Raw genomic sequence first — 22,112 nt, 5'->3', positions numbered from 1 at the left:
TAAGTGAAAAGCACCTTATTCTACCCTACTTCCATGTTAAAAAACTGTTGAATTCAAGTGCTAAAAACAAGGATTTCAGCCTTTATCACTTATTTTTATAAAAGACTGTTCACGTGACCATCACTTAGTGAGTGGTTGCCCATCCTCTGGAGCCTTCCCTGCGTGTTCAACAGCTCACCGGCATGAGTCATGGCCATCGCATCCCGCGCTCCTTCCTGCTTGGTTCGCTTCCATCACCACAGTCTCTTTCCTCCCCAAAACCTGTCTCCCCCTTGCTTCTTTGCACATTTCTTCATGTCAGGTCTTTGGCTTGGAAATGACTTCTCCTGTGAGCCAAACCTTCTTATTCTACACTTTAAAATCCTTATGAAATTTGGCTTGCCTTCCAAAGCTAAGCCTCAGCTCCCTTGTTACTCTTCTAAATATAAAACATTTTTATTGCATTAAGCCATGTTGAAAAGGAAAAGAAAAAAAGGAAAAGAGAAGAAAGAAAATCCCTGCACCCAATATGAAGGAAGCGGCCGGCATTACATAGCAGTGTATCACATGTCTTTTTGTTTTGTCTCGGTATCATCTCGCTTGCACGCGCTTTGGGCTCGCTGTTGGTATTCCTCCTTGAGTATCTCCCACACTGAAAAAAACCCATTACAATCATCACGAAATGAGTTGTTTCCAGGCGGAACCGGAGAAGTTTGGAAATGGGAAAACCCATCCTGTTATTGATCATGCTGCATCACTTCCTAAAGAGAAAACTGTTTTCTAGGAAAATCATTTAGCACCTTTCAATTACATTAAACTTCATTTTCCTATACAACTTATGGAAACCTTTGAAATTAGTTATTTATATTTTTATGTGTGCATTTCATTCATTATTTCAAATGTAATTTTAATCATTTCAACAAAGAAGTGTCTTAATATTCCCAATAATGGCCCTTGTCACTTTAAATATTAAAATTCACATTAGGAATTCCCTTGACTACATGTGCATTATTTGCATTATAGATTGTGTGAATGTCTCAGTCTACGTATATATATATATACACATTTATATACATATACGGGTTTTTTTGGAAAATGCAGACAGTTTTAAATGATCCTATCTGATTTGAAAGCACATAGCAAATGCCAAAGCGATTAGTGATAAACAAGGTCCTAACACTCCAAAATTAAAAGCTGCTAAATCTCAACTTTAAATAAATCCTTACTGTATAGCAGAAATAATTCTTCATAAAGTGTTTCCAACATTCAGAGAATGCTTTTAGGACATACAACATTAACATAATTTTTTCGACTGGGGTTCTCACAGGACATCTGATGAAGTCTCTACCCTTAATTTTAATTGCGTAGGCTGCATTCTTAATTAAAAACTGTACAAATGGATTTTATGCCATGCCAAAAGAAATCTGAGTTCATTAGTTATAAAACCTTTTAAAAATTGATGTAAATATGTGAATTCTTTAAAAGTTTGAACTCAGAGTCCTCATTTATGTTGAGTAGCCTTTTATCTGGAGAATAATGAAGCCAATACAAATTAGGATAGTCTAAGTTTTACTTTTTCCTTTTCCTTCTCTTTTTTTCTCTTTTTTTTTTTTTTTGGTGAATGCGGGTGGTGGGAGTCAAAGAGTGTGGGGGTTATGTCTTTATGTCATGATGCTTTTCCTTGAAGAATCAAATTCATTTAAAACTAAACTGTGAAGAAAATTAGAGTGGGAAATGCACTGACCCTTTTGTACTGGGTTATATAAATATGAGTTCATATATCTTTTATTAATTCTTCATATTAAAACACAATCACATCATCTCAAGCCAATAAACTTAATGGAAATCTGTCAAACTGTAACTTTGGAGGAAAACTCTGGACATCGCTTAAAGAAATATGCGCGCCTTATTGATTTTTATTTTAAAAATCTGCGAGTTGTTAATTAAAATGCTTTTCCATAACTTGACAAGACTTCAAATAACAAATGGGAAACTCTGAGAGGTTTGTTTAACCTGACAAATTGCTAACCTTTCATTTCGCTGGCCGTTCATCTGGCTGCACAGGACCTTTTCTCTTCCATGGCTGGCAGCCGGGAGGTATCGCTTCGCCTTTTCCAGTCGGTGACACCAACCTGATACCGTCCGCGGTTACGCAAAGTACTACACGTGGTCTTAAAAACCATGGGAATGAAGGGCTGGGACTGAAGTCAACTTCTGCTGCGTTGTGAATTAATAATCTGTAGCATTTCACTATTTGCCCCAGCCTCTGTGCCTGCCATTGGGCAGAGGCATCCAGGCTGTGCCCCATGAGCAGCCCGTGTCCAGGGGCTTTCGTGCCCAGGTTTCTGGTAAAGAAAAAGTAGAAAAAGTGAAATTGAAACAATGGTATTGCCACTTAGCATTCAAACCCAGATTATATACTGGTATTCCAGCAAAAATGCAAATTAAACAATAAATAAAACAACCTGTACAAGGAACCCCTCTGTTCCTTTCCATCCTCTTCAGTGGTTTGTGCTTTTGAGCATCTCTCTCCCGCTGAATCCCAGCCGAGCGTGGCAGCAGGGGTGTTGAAATACCACATGAAAAGCTGTGTAAGTGCTTGTGACATTTACAACACAAGCTGAGGCAGGAAGCACCAGAAGTCTCACAGGAGAGACGTTCTCATGAGTTTCCAACCCAATTTGGCACAGTGAAGAAGCTAGATACACTTTTGACAAGCTTCTGATTTCCTTTTTTTTTTTTTCTTAAGGAGCATAGTTCAGGCAACAAAACCACTCTACCTTTTGAGATTTGCCCATGACTGCATACTACAGACCATGAAAACAATATTCCAGTGTCATTGAATATTTTGTATTAGAAATACGCCAGATTGGAAAGAACATTGGCTATTCATCAGCATTAACCTCCACCTTATCCCCCAAACTCAGCTATCCAGTATTCAATTCAGTGCAGGAGTAAGCTTTAGGGAACAGGGTGATTCATCAGCAAATTCAGGCAAACAGACGTCTCCACATACACAAACTTCTTTTATTAGACTGTTTTACTATTTGAAATTTCTGGACACATTCATAAAGCTTACCATGAGAAATGAGCCAGAAGGAATCGCTGAATTTAATGCTTTAAGGAAGCAGGCAATTGTAAATTTGCTTTAACAAGGTCCAACAGTGCTGCTGGTGTTGGAGTGAAATGTGGCATTAAGAACACCACCATGATCCACTTTGAAACTTGTGTTTTGTTTGTTTTTTTTTTTTATTTTTCCTAGCAGGAAGGAGAGTTTGAGGCCAGGCAAATTCAGAGATGTTGCATCAGCACAAAAGGCCAAGCAAACAACTGCGGACCTGCAGCGAGCACAAAGCCCTGAGAGCAGCATCCTTTAATAGCCCACTTTCTGGAAAATTAAACTAGATCGCTCAGAAAGTAGAGGTGAAGGAGAGATGTAGACTGTATCACAGTGATTTTGGAGGATTTAAACTAAAATTAACGGCACTCTGCCACTCACCAGCTCCTCTCCCACAGCACCAGAAATGTCACACGCCATCCGGTAAGCAGCTCACCGTGTCCAACCTTGGCAAATGCTGGAGGAGGAATACGAGATTTCCACAGCCACACCTTTTGACTTTCACTTTATTTTATATTTCGGTGGTTGTACACAATATTGGACAATCAGCGATGTCTTTAAATTTTGGTATTTGCTTGAGTTTTTTCAGTCTAAACAGAGAAATGTGAGACACAAACCACGTCCCTTTCAAAGCGCAGTAAGATGCTTCACCCAGAGCACGCTTCAGCCTGCGTTCATCTCATCTAGCTTTAAGATCTCCAACTTAAATTAAGTACCATAAAAGCAGAGACGCTGTATGGTCCCAGAAGAAAACCCACTTTCCTGACGCTCAAAATATTGCTTTCAAAAAACGGCAAAAGGATTCATCTGCAAAATGGCAGATGGTTTCATAAACTCTTGATCCATGCACCTATTTCACAGCAGCCAACCCCATTTCTCCTGCGATAACTGCTCTGTGAATGAAGCCACAATATGTTTGCTAAGCAGATCTTTAGCCTCTTGTTTATAGTAGCATACCAGTTTTTATGCCAGCTCCATGGTCTACCCAGAAGTAAAGGAAAACATTTGTTCTACAGAAAAAAATCACAGAAATGGACACAAAGAGTGCCATATAATTGATAGTTTTATGAGATTGAACTCTGTAAATTTTTTTAATCTTATCCCTCTAGATTCAGTTTATGTGCACATTTGAACAATGACTTCATATCCTTTCCAAACAGAGATTCTGGGATTCAGTCTCGTCATTTGGCCAACACAAATCCCCAAGTGCCAAGAATTTCGAGTTTTGTTTTGCTTTATGTTTGTCTTTTCCTTGTTCTTTTACAGGATTCCTAGTCAAACCAGTCAGTCAGTGGAATGATTCCAGTTTGCACCAGAGGAAGATGTGTAAATCCCTAAAACATTTTGAAAAATTGAGCATTTTTGTTATCTCTGTCTCTCATGGTGCAGTTTCCAACTTTAAGTCTTAAATCTTCATCTACTGTAAAGGACTGAGTTTACGGAAAAGTTCAATGACTGGACTGTTTGCTTTACAGGCCACCTTCACCAGCAAACGAGGAGGAAGGCTGTTTGAATTTTCAGACACCTTTCCATTTGTTAAGTTTAAATTAGTGCCCTGCTCTGCCTGAACCCAATGACTTCCACAGCCGTGCAGGGAGTATGCGATATTTATCGCACTTGCTAGCCAAACATTTTTTTTTCACAAGATGATTCTTTTTGTTTATGTCGTAAACTGCAGCCACAAAAACATCTCTACTTTCTTTTTCTAGAGGCTGCTTTTCCAGCCGAACCAGATCCCTGAAGATCCATGCTGACTCTGAATACATTGTATTGTATTATGTGAGATATAGTCCACTACAACCAAAATCTCCTTTAATTTAAGTTGTTTTTTTTTTTCCCTGGCTATGCGGACATACGATCACAATGCCTCATTATGAAGCTTATGGGTGAGCTTGTACAGTATTTTGGCCACTAGCTGGGAAGCAGATGCCCTTGCTACAGTCCTCTTTCTTCCAGCATCACGTTGGGTCTGAATTGCTTACGACGCTGCAGAGCATTTTGCAGTCAGACGGGAGGCCAGGTCTCTGCTAGGGCTTAAGGGTCCTTTGCAAACTCATGTGAGAATTGGTATTTTGATGCCAATTTTGTGATTAAGTCCTGCATGTTCCTCTGCCTGTGGAGAGTACGGCTGAAAGGAAAGGGGATGGGGATGCACAGGGTCCGAGGGCGATACGGCCATATTAGCATGGCACTAAGCCTGAGGTAATTCGGGTAGGGGGATACAAGTGATAGAAAACATCTGGGAGGTAAAAGTAGCTTGGAAAGTATTCAGTTTGGCTCATTTGAACATGCTGGTTATTTACCCTGCTGTCTTTAACAAAGCTCAAAAACTTCCGTTTTTCCTTACCAAAACCATTTTGGGCCCAACAGGGACCATCAGACTCTCCATTTTTATTCTTAAACCACTGGCTAGTGTTTTGACATGCTGCTACACATCTCTATTTCTCACTTCAAAATTTTCTTCCCACACATATAGCTGAAAGAAAGACAGAGGAACCAAACCAGATTGCCTATGATAATACCAGCAGGGGAGCAGGCGCTTGCTCAGATGGATTCACGTTGCCTGAACAGGGACAGGAGAAAACAGGGAGGGTTGGCGGGATGGGAAGGACCACACGCTGACATGGTTGCCAGCAGAGCCGATGCAGTTGCCGGTGGCTGTGGGGCTGCGTTTTAGACACCCACCCATTGCCAAGGCCCCCGCCGCAGCCCAGCAGCCCGTTTCATGCCGACCGCTGCAGAGCCGTTAGGTGGTAACGGCTTCTGGTGAACATGACTAATCCCAGCAATATTTGAACCAATAACCCCGAGGTGAACAACTTTGCAGCCTCTTAACATTTTCTCAGACTGCCTGGTTTGATATTTTAGTTCCCAGACCCCACCCCCCTCCCGGCTATAAATAGATCTCTGTTTTTAAGATTTTGCTTGTTTTGCATAATGTATCTTGTCTGGAATACAATTCATATTTTATCACAAGGAGCAACTGTCCTATTAAACTAGCTTGTATTTTTCCTCAGGTGATTAACGTGCATGCCAATTTTGACAAGAGATACGCGGTGCAGTTACAGGACATATCTTAATGTAATTAACTGTATTGGGTTCCAGAAATCATAAATATAGAATTTCAGTACTTATACATCTGTAAACTGCATAGCTTTTCATAACAAAGGACATGTTACTTATTTTCTCCCACTGTTACTTCAACAAAAAATGACAATAAAAGCAAAATTATTTTTTAAGATAGGTTGAAATGCCAGTTTCGGCCGTGAGCATTTACAAATATTAATTGACCCACGAAGCCACAAGTTGCTTACCCTAAAAGCAACCCTGCAACGGCGTAAGAAAACCCTAATTAGCAGGGGAGTGAGGAGCTATCTCAGCATAAGCAAAATTTCCTTTTTCTTATTTAGCCTCTTTATTTCATGGTTCAAATTGGCACAAGAGCCAGGCGGCTCAAGAGAGTTAGGAGAGCGTGGCCACGAGAGGATTTTAATTTATTGACGGCTCTTGCCCTACTGTACAGTCACCGCTGCTATTTGAGTGTAATGGATGAAACAGATGTTTGACACTGCAGCACCTCTTCATAACTTCACTCTTCAAAAACAGTTTTACAAGTGCTCGCTCGTGTTGGTTCCCATTCAGCACAGGAAACTGAGGTCATGGTGAAACATGAGGCCCGGGCAGGAGCTTGAACTCATGTGCACTGCAGCTGGGCTCGCATCTTCTGAGCACGTTAGCAATTCATGGAGCAGCCATAATTTTCAACTTACGGACAAAGAAATAAAAGTGTTGACACCCTCATTGTAACATCTGCGAAGGGAAAAATATGAGCCCGTTGCTAAATGTACAAAGGATGGAGGGGTTTTTTTATGGTTAATTTTGTTCATTATCAGACGTGATCATTTTTAATGCGAAAAATTTCCTCAGGTTTCAGTATCAATACTGAAAAGTTATTTTCTGGACCATAGTTTTCTTAGTATTGCTTAGAAGCAATAGTTTAAAAAGCAAGCGACTTTTCTGATATCCTGATCTTTTTTTTTTTTCCTAGGTGATTATTGTAACACACGCTCATCACTGAATATGTCAAAAAATCTTCCCAGGCATATAATATAGGTAATTTTGTAGCTTGTTTTAATAAAGATAACGTCAGGTTCGTGCAGTTAGATATACTGGTTACCTTCTGTTACCCTCCCTGGGAAAGCCATTAAGGCATTTAGGTACTGATATTTGGTACCCGCTTTGGAAAACGATAGCAGGGCACCAGCCTGAGGAAGCTGATATGTGAGTGGTTCAAAATCCCATATCAGAAGTTTTTCTCCTACCGTAACTTCAGCTCCTTTCCAGTATGAGCACCCCGACAGCCTCGGGGATTTCTCCAGCACTTTCATGAAAACTAATACCTGCCTGCAGCAAGCCGCTGCTCATCTCCCAGTATCAACACGTGTGCTATGAACTTTCTGCATCTTTGCTCTCTGTCTTCCATGTACCTTCATATATAATTGTATTTCTGACCTTGCTCTTAATTGAAGTCCCAGCCCTTTGGTGACTTAGTGGCACATTCTGAACGGAAATGCAGTTGTATAGTATTAGTTACACAGCACAAAATTCTTGTTTAAGATGCTAAAATAGTGTCAGCGGTGCTAAAAATGAAAGTTTCTACAATTAGATGATACTAGAAACTCCAAAATACAGTTTGGTCAGAGATGTTCCTGTGAGGCTGGACTGGGCAACCCCCTTCCACCCACCCCTCAAGTCTTTCTAATGCAAGGCGCTGGTGGATTTGTCCAGCTAAAACCATATATTTGTTATGCTGCTCTTCAGAAGCACCTGTAGGAAGATCCAGAGAAGAAGAATCTTCATTTTCCTGCCCCAGCTGCTCACGTGGGCTGTACAAAATCAAGGCTGTAAAAGCTGTAAAAGGCTGTAAAAGCTTCCGCGGGTTGTAACAGAAAGTGGCTTGTCACATGGAAATCCCTTAAACTCCTAGAAAAGCACATTTTTGTCTTTACCCGTCTGTTTTCGCAGAGACAACATGCACTATTAGGAGCAAAATATCTTTTATAGTAAGATAACCTGAATATTTGCAGAAAGACGCCTGCCGTCCTGCAGCAGCCACGGCTGCTCTGCACAGCAGCAGGAGCCTGGGGCGGGCGATGGCCACCGTGTTTATCCCCGCTGCATCCAGAGCCACGGGCACGGGAGGCAGGGGCTGGGGAGGCAGCCACGCCAGCCCTGGCTCCGCTCGGTAGCGCCGACGGCTGTCTGATGCCGGCCATGAAGGAGGGACAGCCGCCCACCGAGGGCAGCCCTGCAGCACCGGGGGCTGACCGTGGGCCAGAGGTCATGCTGAGGGCTGTCTGCGTTAGTCTTCACAAGAAACAGAGGAAAAAGCCGCAGAAGGCTACCTCTGCCAGCTCGACCTGATCTCTTTGAAGACGTCCCTGCTCATCGCAGGAGGGTTGGACTAGGTGACCTCTAGAGGCCCCTTCCAACCCAAACCATTCTGTGATTTTATGATCAGCTGGCACATCCTCTGCGGTACGGTCACTCTTGTTTAACGCAGTATCCGCAATGGTGGTGCTTCGCGAGCAGCCTGACGTGCCCAGAGAAGTCTTTGCTGTGCTTTTTAGTGCTGGTGCAAGCTCTCTTCCTACACAGGCAGCACAGCGCACTTCCTCAGCACGCAGTCAGCTCCTTTTGCCTTAAAACCCAACCATGTGGCCGGAGCAATCCTTACATTCAACCAGTCTATACAAGAGGGGAAAAAGTCACGCGTGTGGTTTACGGCTTTGTTTTCTCAGCCTGTAGCAGTTGTTTGGTTGTTCTGTGTCTAACCACAGTCTTGGCTCGAGGATGAGCTGTGTGACGAAGGACAACTGGAGGATTTTTCCTCTTGCTCTCTCTTGTCCCTTTGCATTGATCAACCATCCTGTCGCTGGCGTGGAGACAACACCAAGCGAAGCTGATGGAAAGTTTCGTTCACGTCTGGGGGTTTTCCATGGGCTTTATGCCAATTTACTGCAACAGTGGCAGTTAGAAACAGTTAGCTTAAAACATCTACGGAGAGCTTAGCGGCGTCCAAAGGACAAAGCCTACAAACCCTCACATTTCATATTAGGTGGCCTTGCTTCTCTGGAACTGGAAAATGCGTGATAGGAAAAGTTTCACAATTAAAGACAAGCCTACATAGTTTGGTTTGTTGATAGTCTTGCAAAAGCAAACAAAATAACTCCTTACCAAGGTTTGCTAGAAGCCCATAGTTTTTTTCCTATGGGAAAATAAGGCTGTTCCATAAAACTGTGGGGAAAATTTGAGCTGACAGCCCAAGATTAAATTCACTTTTCTAATTCTGAGATGGCGACAAGTTTAACTATTCTGGCTTGGCTCAGACGACTTGGGTTGTGGGCTGTGTCTGCAGAAGACGTGAGCGTGCCTGGTGTGACGCCCAGGCCTGGCTTTCAGGGGTGACCGCAGGGTCCCTCTTTCCCAGGCATAGGCAGAGCAAACATCATTGCAAGCAGCAATCCCCAAAAAAGGCAGCATTTTATCATGTTTCTGGCAAAACCATGGAGTGGCTGATAAGCCCATTTGGAAGTGCGCTCAGCTAAGCCTGTACCCAGGCAAATGACCACAGGAAGCCCAAGATGTCCTTTCCCCGATTTTGTAAAGAACATTTTGAAATACGCACTTAACGACAACAATTTTTATGAGAAAATGGAGACGACGCCTTTTTAACCTCAAATTTGCTATCGGAGGAGGGAAGGTCCCATGGAAACTGTTGCTATAGAGGCTGTAGATGCTAGAGCTGGAGTCTGAAGCAGCTTCTGGAGACACCTGACTGTCAACGTCCTTACCCTCTCCCTCTCCGCTCACCAGCACTGGCCTGAACTAGGGCTAGTTCCACGCTTTTTAACCATTTTTGTTTACATACTGGAAATTCTTAGATTTAGTCATGCCTTCGGACCCTGGACTCTTGCTGCTCACGGCCACTTGTGATGTTACATCTTGGTTTAAGTCTTAGCACAGATGTGAAATAAGACTTCTGTGCTCTTTGGGAAAGTTATTAGGTTTACAATTAGTAAACTGAACAATGTCAGGCTGTGTGTAAAGACTACAAGTGTGAAATCTAGTTCTGCCAGTAAATTGCTACCTTTTCTTTAGCATTGCAGGCCACACTCTCAAGTTTATTTGAACACATAAAATATGCTAAATGTTTAGCAGCACCACTGTGTAAAGAAGAGTTGGATGAAGTATATATTTTTAAATACAGCAAGTAATAAAACGTTGAGTAAATTCCCAAGAATATCATTTTGGGGCAAGTACAATAGAATGCTTAATGGAATATATTCCCAGGTCTGCTGTTTTTATTCCTTTTTTTCTCCTGCTTTAATCTCCTCACCCAGCCAGTGGTTGCTGTTATGGGAGCTGCGAGGAAGGGGGTTCATCTGCAGACGCTTCCAGTATTGTAGCAACAAGAGAAGGGGTGTGAGGTGCTTGCAGCCCGCCGGTACCTCTCATCGCCACCGGTGCAGCTGCCCTGCGCATCCGGCAGTGCCCTGCGCGAGCCAGCGTCCAGCTGCGGGAGACGGCGCGGAGCTGCTCGGCGTGGGCCTGGACGGTTGTTTGCAGAAGGACCACAGAAGACAAAGAAAATTGTAAAACAAATTGGAAAAAAGAAGGCAAAGAAGCCTCCTTCGCAAATTCGTTTTCTCCAAATTTATTTCTTTTCATTCGACTAGTTTGAGAAATATCCCTGTGGACTTCATCAGAAAATCACTCTCTCTAAAAGTGCTGAACGGAGTTGTAAGTAGCTAACCCTGGTACGCAAAACTGCGTGAGAAACCCAAATTCTCATCAAGACAGTTCAAATGTTGTTCAGAGCCACTGCTGCAGGTTGAAGAGAAGAGCCGCAGTCAGTACTGCTTCTTTCCAGGCCAGCGTTTTTGGTTTGAGGCAGGTGATGTTGCCTGAAGCTCTTTCTCTTATAAACCTTTCTGTAGTTGGGTTTCTGTACGGATAAAACATCCAAATTTAGGATCATGCTCTTCGTTGAGTAGCTTCATATTTCAAGAGTTTTTTTTCTCCCTTGCTGCAAATCAGCTTTCGCCCCTTTGCAACACAGTTATGCCCCAGGTAGCACAGATACCTCTTTGTAAGTTATTTCCAGATAACTATTTGTAAGTTATTTCAACATTAAAAACTATCTGCTCTGCAGCCCCTCTGAAATGATGCTCCCAAATTGGTCTCAGTTCCTGCTGCCTTTCTGGACTATCCATTCTGGAAGTGGGAATCTATATTCCATGGAATCCCAGAAAGATAAACATACACTTATTAATCCCAGGAGACATATGAAGAAAAAAAACCCAAACAGACTCCGACATTAAGGTCCTCATATTTTTCTGTCTGTGCTTTCTAGAATGTTAATTTTCAGTAGTTATAAAGTTTTAGCAATTGTAACTCAGAGAGACCTGTCACTTCTGTTTTGAAGCATCAACTAAATTCCATTATAAAAACTGCTCAACTAATCCAGCTTAGTTATCTTTACTTGTATATATAAAAAAGAAAAATTCAGTGGATACTGTTGAGGAGTACTTCTTCTATACTGTATTTGAGTTATCAGCGAATGCAGTGCCGTACTACTAGTATAATAGATGTTCAAAGTGCAACTAATGGGCACTGAGAAAGAAGCCTTTGGAGTACTGCGAACAACTCGCAGTGCAGTTTGCTGGATCTGCCTACCCGGTAGTATTTTTGGTGGGTTTTACCTGCATATACATGCTCATCTCCCATTAATTTTCATAGGCGGGAAGACTGCCCTTCCAAAGAGAGAAATCTCAGCATCTCTAATGAGGATCCAATTCCCAAGCCCCACAGAATCTCCAAACGATATTTGGCAGAGATCTGTCTTTTGGGGAGTTGTATTGATGGAGGCTTTTTTCTCCATGCAGCACAGCACTGGCAATATGCAAGGGCTGCAATTCTCTTTAATACGTTTTCCTTTTAGGAGTGCAGAGAATTTTGGCCTACCTGCCACGTACTCTTGCCAATGAGCAAAAAGCTCCGAGGTAACACTGCCTTTCCGCCTCCCCCAGCCACCTTCTACATGACTGCAGATATCAAAGAAGGCCAACAAATCATCATTCAAAGCACAGAGAGGGGAAAAAAAAGCACATTCCCTGTGCTGGCCTGGCTTGCAGATTAAAGGTAATCTGGTAATGAGGACCTACCAGATGATAATTAATAAGCATAGTTTTCTATATCTGATTTACCTGTCACATAAGAAGCAATTTCCCAGGGCAGGAAGGTCTGTTCTACATGAGTTTAAGTGTTGCCCTTTTTAGGAGTAATCAGTTCAACTTGATGAAATCTGAAGGCTTTTTTGTGAGCAGTGCAGATGCTAAGGATAGGCTTTCACCTCTTCTTCTCCACAGGAGCTTTACAATTATCCTGAGAAAACCAAGCCAAGGTGCTTAACCCCCTGCTAACGTCACACCAAGGAAATAGGTGGAGCTAGACCACAAAGAACACTCAAAATCTGTGTTCTCTACAATTCAGTAATAGATTTTTATTTTTTTTTAAGGGAAAAATAAGAGGAAGTCATATCTTGAAGGAACAACAGAAGTGAAGAAATTAGAAATTGTTAAATGACCGTTAAACGAGAGTGATGTCAGGCAGCCTCTTGAGGAAGCAGGGCAAGCCCCAGACGGGGGTGCAGGTCCCCCTGCCCTGAGCCCCCATCCATGCCAGCCAGCAGATTTCCTCAGCGAGCATCAGCCCAGGTTCTTGAAGGACTTCTCCAGCCACTCTCCTGCGTATGAACACTGACAGGACAACAGCAGTGCCAGAAGGACACAATAAATAAATAAATAAATGGATAGATAGATAGATAGATAGATAGATAGATAGATAGATAAATAAGAACAGGGAATTTATGCAGATTTATAGACACTGTAGGGATTTATTATGTGCCTGAAAAAAGCCAAAGGGCAGCTGAAAATATCAACAGGTTTATTTGTTTTTACAATCATGTTGACTATAAGGTTAACCCTTCGCTTAGGTAAAGGCAATTCCTAACTCTGACAGTGAACAACAACAACAACAAAAGGACAAATGCCCCCTTCCCCAAATCGAAGTACTCAGAGTAACACACTTTCGTATATGAAGAAAACCCTTTGGGTTAACGGCCAGTGTTACTCATTTTGCACACAGAAGTACCTATTTTTCTATATGCATTCAACTGGATCCACACAAATTGAAGATAATTTGGGAAGACTCTCTTTTTAGTAACTAAACACACCGAATTTAAATTCTAAATCTTGTGAGACCATTTCCTGAGTTCCCTATGAAAAAGCTTTCTATAAATACATAGAAATAAAATCATTAAAATGTTAATATAACCTATACAATCAAACAGAAGACCTGCTGGAGACTGGGTCAAAACCAAACCATATAAAAGACCCTTTCTTAAAACAAACTCCCAGAGATTTTCATAATTTTCCTTTTAAAATGTCAGTACAATCTTTTGGTTTGGTTCAGTTAAATCTAGAGCAATTCTACATAATTAAAGGAAAGAATGAATATAAACATGTTTCAGCAAGACTTCAGGATCCCAGATTCCCATCTCTTTAGGGAGACTATTTTTCCTTATGGCACAGGTCTGCACTGTTAAAGACCTTGCTATGAAATAATGAGAAGTTGAGGAGAGAAGGGGAACAAGCATGGTTACCCTGGAAAATTCACTTAATTAAAGAGACACAAGATGATGTGTCCGTCTACTTAACACTAATAGCTGTGTAGCCAAACAGTTTACCCAGGTAAAAAAGGAGGAAAAGAAAAATAAAGGAGTCACTGCCATATGTGGAGAGCTGAGAGTGTCCTTTCACACCACTGATTTTTTATGAGAACTGGTACTTTCCAAGAGCGTCTGCTGCCTAAGGTGCTGGGAGCTCCTGAGTTCAGAAAACGTTGCTGCACCATAGCGGTGTGTACTTTCAGCACACACCCATATAACATATAATAAATGTAGTGATTAATTTATGATAAATGCATGTAGGCAGCTTCTAATAATTGGTGTTTCCCATGTCACAAAATCCAATCTGGCAGATACGCGTTAACCATTAATTAATTCCCTGTGATTGGGCCCCTTTCCCTGCAGCGTTTCCTGGCCGTGGAAAGGACCGTGAGACCTGCTCTCCAGCCTGCACGAGGGCTGGGCCGGCATCTGCAGCCTGGTGGCCACAAAGAGGTGGGCATTTGCCCTAGGAGTGACTATAAATACCCACGGGTGGACGATGGCTTCGATGGCCGCAGGAAGCGGGCGCAGCTGAACCCAGCCTCCCGCGGAGCTTCAGCTGGCAGCACCGAGCCGATGGCTCAAATGCAAACACTCGTGTTTACTTTTCGTGGCTTTATTCCACGGTAGGTTACATCGCTACATGGCATGTTTTACGTGTATCTGAAAAAACCTCAGCTTCTCTCCTTACACAGTATTTTGTTTGGATGTGACCCATTCTCCAATTTTATGATAAAATGAGAACATAATTCACATATTAGCATTTCAAAACCTGTACAGCTGCAGAATGAGTAAACAGTGGAGTGAGTAATCATTACTAATCTGCACTGGAGAAAGAGAGAGACAGAAAAAAAAGAGCACATAATTTTGTGGTGTGCTAAACCAAAAAAATATGTTTTGCACGTCTTAAAACATCTCAAATTCTTTTTTTATCTGTGTTTTAGAGGTGACAGGGAAAAAGCTATCTTTTAGCTGAACTAATCTCAAACAAATTAATATCCTTTTTCATATGTATTTGTTTGGGGAAACTTGAAACTGTAGCATAACCTATTGATTACATTATTTGAATTAAGTTTTAGAAATCCTACAGCTGTTTGCTGTCAAAATTTAAACCTACTGTCTATTTTCAGCTGTGCACTTAATACATGTTTCACCTGGTGACTCAATAACATTTTAATATAAAAGTACATGATCACGGAACATATGTTCAGTGTTCATACAGAGCTTAATAGCGACAGAAGGGGTAACAATTAACAGTTCTGTTTTTCTGGGTGTACAAGGTCCAAGTTTAAAGTTTTTCCTGGGCTGCTTCCAAAAAATCTTTGTTCCTAGTGCCTTGACCTTTGAGGAGTTTGGAATCAATGAGCCACGTTGCCTTCCATAAGGGTGTCAAGTGCAGAATAAAAAACTGCGTCACATCATTTTTCACCGCGGCCAGATGAGGTCTGAGTGAAGGAACAAGGAACAGGAAAGCAAGAACATCTGAAAAATTGACTCTGCAAGCTGGAATGTGATTCTGCAATAAGGGGCAACTCTCTTTTTTTTTCCTCCCCTCTTTTTTTTTGCCAGAGTAGGCAGGTTGTAGACAGATCTGGGTCTCAGCCTCCCACCCCTGGGGCCCCTGTGTCAAGGAACAGTGATAGAGCGCCGTTCATTTATGCAACATCTGTAACGCATATAGCAACGTATTAATAGCTCAATATGCCAATCTGCCACTGTGCATTTTGACCTAGCAGGGTCCAGAAGCATAGAAGGTCTGTAAGGCAGATGTGGGAATGGCAGCGATGGTGGAAATTAAAGGCAGACACTAAGAGTTTTGCACATAGCATTGCGGAGCGGTAGTTCTTCTGGAAGAGGCTAATGCTTCCAGCTCAGTTAGGAGGTTAATAGAGCTAATCTTCTGTATCACTATTATTTATAACATGTTGTTGGACTTAATGTTTATGAAGCTCAAGCTGTATAGTGCACATCCAATTATGTTTTCTTACAGCCATGGAGGGTTTTATGAAAAGGAATATTGAGTGAATGCTTTATTGCTGAAAAATATTGTATTGGTTAGAAGGGAAGTTAATCCAATAGGAGGTAAAAACAGTAACAAAGGCTACAGCAAATACGAGATGCTTTAAATTCATTGCATGACATTCTCACCCTAATTATTAGCCCACACTGGGAATAAAAACAGCACCCTCATCTTCAAGTTATTATTTTTTTTTTCCTTCCCTCATTTTTATTGCACATTTACATAAGACTTGTACGCCTTGTACTTCTTCCAGGCAGGCTTATAAGGTTTCTTTTAACCCTTTGCTTCTCTTTACACAGCCGTGCAGGAAGTCTAATTTGCACCCACAGAGGCAGTGGAAGGCAGGTGGCAACGGCGCTGGCAGCTGGGGCGGAGGTGGCCCAGCCACGATGGGCGCAGAGGTGGCTGCAGCTTGAACGGGAGCCCAGCGGTTCAGATGGTTATCCAGCCTCGCCCCCAGAGTCCCTTGGGTCTGGAAAGCTGGAATGGAAAGTCTTCGAGGAACAACATTTTTTGGTGAGATTTCCAGTATTTCCTGCTTCTAATTGGATGGGAAATATTGCAAGAGCAAATCTTTCTCATGGTATGGAGGACCAGCCCCACACCTGGCAGCAGAAACATCCAGTGGATGGTTGAGTAAGGAAAAAAAAACTCTTTGAAAAATGCCCTGGCTCTCATGAAAGACCATTGTTTTTACTGTTAGGGAGAGGAGAAAGAATGAAGTGGGGTTTTGTGGTTTGTACTTTATGCTTAATATAAGGAGAGTTAAAGAAAGTATGACTGAAGGAAAAAGAGGGAAGGAAGGAAGATTAGTCAGTTAATAAAGGAGATTTATGTTAGTGACGGTAGGTAGGCAAATTGCACTGCTAAATGGGGTATGGACTTCTTTTATGTGGACAAGAGAATTTATCAATTTTATTTAACTGAAACTGCACCATAATCGTGTCCTCAGGGTCTTGGCTGGAGGAGACACCCATCTCACGGAGAAACAGGTCTGGAGGCACCCGTCCTGGCTGGCAGTCCCTGGGGCAAAAATTCGAGCAGGTTAGGAACAGTGCAGTCTTCTGCGTATTTTTCCAACAAACATTTTTGCTGCGCAAGGGGGATTAATGGATAGTATTTCCTGCTGCAGTTTTGATCAAGGCTTGGGATTTTTTTTTTTTTTTTAATCTGTATCACCAGTCAAAGGTGCACATGGGCTGCTGCGGCAATTCCACTTTTTCAATGAGCAGCTTAGGAGGACTTTGAGGGCTCAGCAAGGCCAGCTGAGATAGGTACTCAGAAGCCTGAGATCTTGGTTGACGATGTAAGTAGTCTTTTCTGTTATGGTTGTCAAACAGACTGGCCAAAAAGATGCAACCACACGAAGCATGGGCAGATAGTTGGTATCTGACCCATGCCCAATTCGCTTACATGAGCATTTCTTCCCAGCATGTTGGAAGGCATCTCTCTAGCCAGTGGCTGACGATTTTCCTTGGAAGAATTCATGATTTGAGCTTACATTATGTATGTTACTGGTTATACGTGAATTTCTAAAAACACATGGGTTGTTCTGAAGTTCTGTATGCCATTATTAAACTCAGTGTTTCCAGCAGGAATTTAGCTCCTCGTGTTACAGACGATGAGACCCAAAGAACTGCTATGAATGTGCTACCTGCCTGAAATTGAGAGGGCTCCTACTCCAGAGTGGGATTTGCTGGAGCTTGCCCAATCTAGGACAGGCGCTACAAGAGGAGCCTTTTCCTCCATCGGCCACATCACTGCAGCTTCGGCCATATCTCTCTAAGACCTGACACAGGTGCAGCTACAGGATCAGGGTCTCAAACAAGAATCGGAGTAGAACAAAATATGGTTATTCCCCTATGGACAGAAATAAATAATATTCTGTGGCTGGTATTTCGTTTATCATTTATGCACTTGAATCTATACTCACCTAAATCCTATACATATGTCCTTAAATGCCTGCAGAAATCTCAGATTTCTCCTCTTCAATTACAGGTACCATACAAAGCCTGCTTTCTATTAAAAAAAAAAAAAAGAAAAAAAATGCATTCTTTCTCAATCCCTAAGCCACTTGGCACTTCAGAAAATCATTAGAGAAGTGTGCTTTGCAAAGCCAAAAATATATCCATCTCAAAAACCCATCCTCTTTTCCAGTGTCTTCTGAGAAAGTAACGTAAGCAAATGCAACGGCAAGAGGAAAGAGCGGCCGAGGGGGCAGCAGAGGCTCAGATATCTGCAGAAGGTGAAGGTGGGGCCAGAAGAACCAGGAGAAGGAATGGCGAGGCTTTGGGATGGCCATAGGTTGAACACCCCATTTTCTTGTTGAATCCTGTAAATGTACAGAAGTTGGCTAAGGACCAGCAGCAGCACATATGAATGTCTCATGCTTAGTTTTGAGAGCAAATTCAGTGCCTAATCTTCAGATAAGGCTGGGGTCAGGGTTCAAAAGGGTAGGAAGTTGGCTGACTTGGTTTCTTGCTGGACTTAGGGACGTTTTGTTGACCTTATTGCTAGATCTTCTTTACCCTTGCAATGGCAAGATGTGTATTTCTCGATGTGAAAATATTTACTGTTGAAGTAGATGTATTTGAAATTACCAAAGCTGAGATGAAAATTATGGGTAGGGTCTGGAACAAAAAGGTGAATTTAATAATTTATCTTCTTGGACCTAGAGAGCTGAAGTGGCATGAGAATCAGCTGATGTTGAGTCATTATTTGTGGGAGATAAGACTTGATTTGTCCCAGATTGAGTCTAATATTAAAGTTGGGATTAAGCTTTGAAAAAGAAGTGAGGCAGAGCTCATATTATTACTGTATATGCCTGTAATAGAAAACTGAATTGTAAACTGGCATTGGAATGCATTTGAAAAGTTTATTTAATTTGGTGATAATTATGGAAGATCTGACGAAAAGGATTAGAAAAAGAGATTGGGGAAAATAAAAAGGCTAGGAGATATTTGTATTGTTATACTCACACAGGTTGAGAGTCAAAGAAAAACTATGCTGTTTGGATCGTCAGACTCTTGCTTTGGGCATTTTACCTAACCTGAGAGAGTTTGGGTCTGTTGATAAGAATAGATTACACTTTGGAAAAAGAACAATTAAAGATCTAGTTGTATCCCTGGATATTCTCAGGCATTGAACAATAAACTGCATATTCTACAGAGAAGACTGGACTAGGAATAGCCTTAAACTACTTGTTTAGTTGGAGGACAAATATATTTGAAAGTACTAGAAGCAGGATTAAGGCTATGTAGAGGTGCCCCCTATTCCTCCCTATCACTTACAGCATTCAGAAAAATGGGGCCTTATCACGAGAACTCAAACTTCGCACTGATTTTGAACTACCTCCGTTTTGAGAAGCTCACTGAAACTAACACTGCAGGGAAATGTTGTTGCACTTTAGGATTATCCAAAGGTCGAATATTCAGAATAATCCAATAGGAAAAAATACTGCTCAATTTAATGGAATAACATTTAATAGGAGAAGAAAAATATTCTGAACTGGAAGATTCTATCATTAAAAAAAAATTAAAAATCAAGGAGAATACCAAAACCTCAGAGTCTCTGCTGTTTCATAGCACTGTACGTGGGCAGCACACAGGACAAAAGGTACCAGGCATTCAGGAGGTCCGGTGGGCTCCCTTCAGTCTGAGAAACTACCCTCTTCTGATTTCTGGAATAAGTCTCCGCTTGTCCACGAGTGAGCACAACATGTAGCACTTTATTTTTAATTCTGACTCCTCCTAAATCAGACTCACTTTTGCGAATTTTGGTTCCTTTGCAGATCCTCTGTGTGGACCCTCTTTGTCTGAAATTTGGTAGGGCAGCGAAACAAAAGAGGATTCAGAATGATTTTTTGCTTTGTCGGTTGATCCATCACATTCCAGACGTGGCTTCACCTCATGGCAGCCAGGCCATGGAGAACACGATCCATTAACAATCAGCAATGCCCGTTATGTTGGCTATTAAGCAATATGATCTTGTATTCAGTGCTTCCAAGTGCAGAGTAAAACACTCAGGTGTTCCAGAAGAAAATGATTAATCTGAATTGGTGGATGCTGAATTTCGAGCTGTAAGACACACGGGCCAGTTTGGAAAGTCAATGCCAACTGGAGATCCTGCTCACAGAGTAAATGACTTCTCTTCAAATCTACTTTAAAGTGTTTGTGAAATGCAATTGTCTGAATAGCACTAACTAAAGGCATTCAGATTTATTGACGTTTTATCAGTCTGCCATCTATTTTGTAACAGCAAACGCTGAAGGAACATGAGCGCGTAATGCAGGGTAATGTCTGCCATGCCACTACAGAACCGTATAGCCAGCTATGCCTGTGTCAACCGTATTACTAAACACACAAAATCTTTAAAGATCACCTTTATTTTCACTAGTTTTATAAGCATTATAAGCTGAGCTGTAAAATATCTCCATTTCCTCTTCTACATACCGTTGGCTTGCCAGCTGCAAATGCATTGAGAAGAGGTGGCAGATTTCTCCAGCCAGCATCCATCCTCCCAGCCCCGAATCCCCCTCTGCTGCAGGCAGGGGCTGGAAGTCAGCAGGCAGTGTTTGGGCAGGCCCTCGGGGGACCAGCGCCTGCGGGGCCAGCGGGCAGCAGGGTCCGGCCGCCCTGGCCTCCCACCGCATTCCTCCGCCTTACCGGAGGTGGCCGGGCAGGGGGTCCGCGCCGGGGTTACGCTGGGCCACTCTCCCCGCTGCAAACAGGAACCTCCAGCAACGCTAAACAAATCAGGCTACCAAGGGTTTTTTTTTTTTCTTTTCTTTTTTTTTTTTCTTTTTTTTTTTTTTTTTTGTTCCTAACTTTCCCATAAAAAGATTCAGGTAAATGTAGCATGACGAGCCAATTTAAGCCAATTTCAAAGTTATTTGAGTAATTGGTTATTAAGATAACACTCTCAAATTTCAATTCAGCAATTATCCTCTTAAAGATACAGAATGTAAGTATAGGAGGAAAAGCGTATGCATTAAAGCTACAGAGGCCCTTTTTAAAAAAAATAAAACGTGTAGGCATTTGAAAAAAACATGTAACTTCTAATCTCATTGAACTGAGACTTATCTTCTAACATGTGCAACCCTTCTATGTTGAAAGCAAGTGTTTCTAAATTTTGGAATCGGAGTTGACTATTATTAGTGCTCATAAAGATTAAGAGACTAAGTGAAGACCCTCCTTTTAATATATGTAAGCTCCTTACCCATAACTTAAGAACCACAAGGGGACAGAACATTGTCTTCCCACAAGGCTGCACTGCAGACTGATGCAGAGTGTGATGATGGAAATAATGGCTTTGGCAGAAGTACTTGGTTTGAAGCCAATTTCTCCATCCTAATGAATGGTGGAATTACCACAGAAAAGCTTTACAGTTAAAAAAAAAAAAAAAAAAAAAAGAAAGAAAGGAAAAAAGAAAAAAGAAAAAAGAAAGAAAAAATGTGCAGCTTATTCCCAGTTAATCAAGCCCGCAGGATGGATGGCCATGACCAATTATTATTCCCAGATACTACTGGTTAATCACAAAGCACATAGTTAAAAGGACTTGTGTTAGCTACTTGGCTGCTGAAAGCAATAGTGTAGAATCTGCAAATGTTCACCAGAAGATTAAGGTTATGCAAATGCTGGAAAGTTTCCTATGCTAGCGAAGTTGCCTTTCAGGAAGGTGAAGTGGGGTTTTTTTATTCTCAGCATGGTACTAGATGCGGTTTAGGGAAATGTTATTGACAGCAGGGTGCCGCACGTGTTCACGCCGGCTCCGGATCCTGCTCGCCTTACGATGTCCTCAGCTCCTGCTCACGGCGAATATTCTCTTGGAGGAACGGTAATATCAGCCGAGCACATAAACTCAGCGTACCCTTCGGCCGCAGCCAACAGCCGCCGGCTCTCTCGCCTTGCATTACAATTGTGTCTGTGAACCAAAGGAAGCAATGATGCAAAACCAGGGTCTACGGCTTTTTCTGCCTTCTCACTTGAGACCCGAGTAACAGGAGACATCAGAGACGAAGTGAAGAGAGCAAATGCTGCCGGAGCAGGGGTTGGGGTTTTATTCAGGCTCATGCACTTGGGCATGGACCAGCAAAATGAAAAGGACCAACCCAGACAGGACAGGAAAGAATATGAAGCTGGGTCTGATGTACTCCTGATGAAATTTAATGTACTTCCACTGGAAATGTCAGTGGAGCTAAGCCA

At 42.0% G+C, this 22,112-nt stretch overlaps 1 long non-coding RNA gene across 1 annotated transcript; it reads right to left on the bottom strand.

The window, feature by feature from the left end:
* Positions 1-691: 691 nt before the first annotated feature.
* LOC142410861 (uncharacterized) lies at positions 692-2,483 on the bottom strand. Its single transcript, XR_012776052.1, has 3 exons — positions 2,445-2,483; positions 2,009-2,324; positions 692-740 (listed from the first exon to the last, which is right to left on the bottom strand). It is a non-coding gene; the product is annotated as an uncharacterized LOC142410861 (long non-coding RNA).
* Between the last annotated feature and the right edge of the window lie 19,629 nt (positions 2,484-22,112).

The sequence above is a fragment of the Mycteria americana genome, chromosome 6, assembly GCF_035582795.1.
Source record: "Mycteria americana isolate JAX WOST 10 ecotype Jacksonville Zoo and Gardens chromosome 6, USCA_MyAme_1.0, whole genome shotgun sequence".
NCBI lineage: Eukaryota > Metazoa > Chordata > Aves > Ciconiiformes > Ciconiidae > Mycteria > Mycteria americana.
The sequence above is the reverse complement of the archived record's forward strand: the minus strand, read 5'-3'. Positions and strand labels throughout refer to the sequence as shown.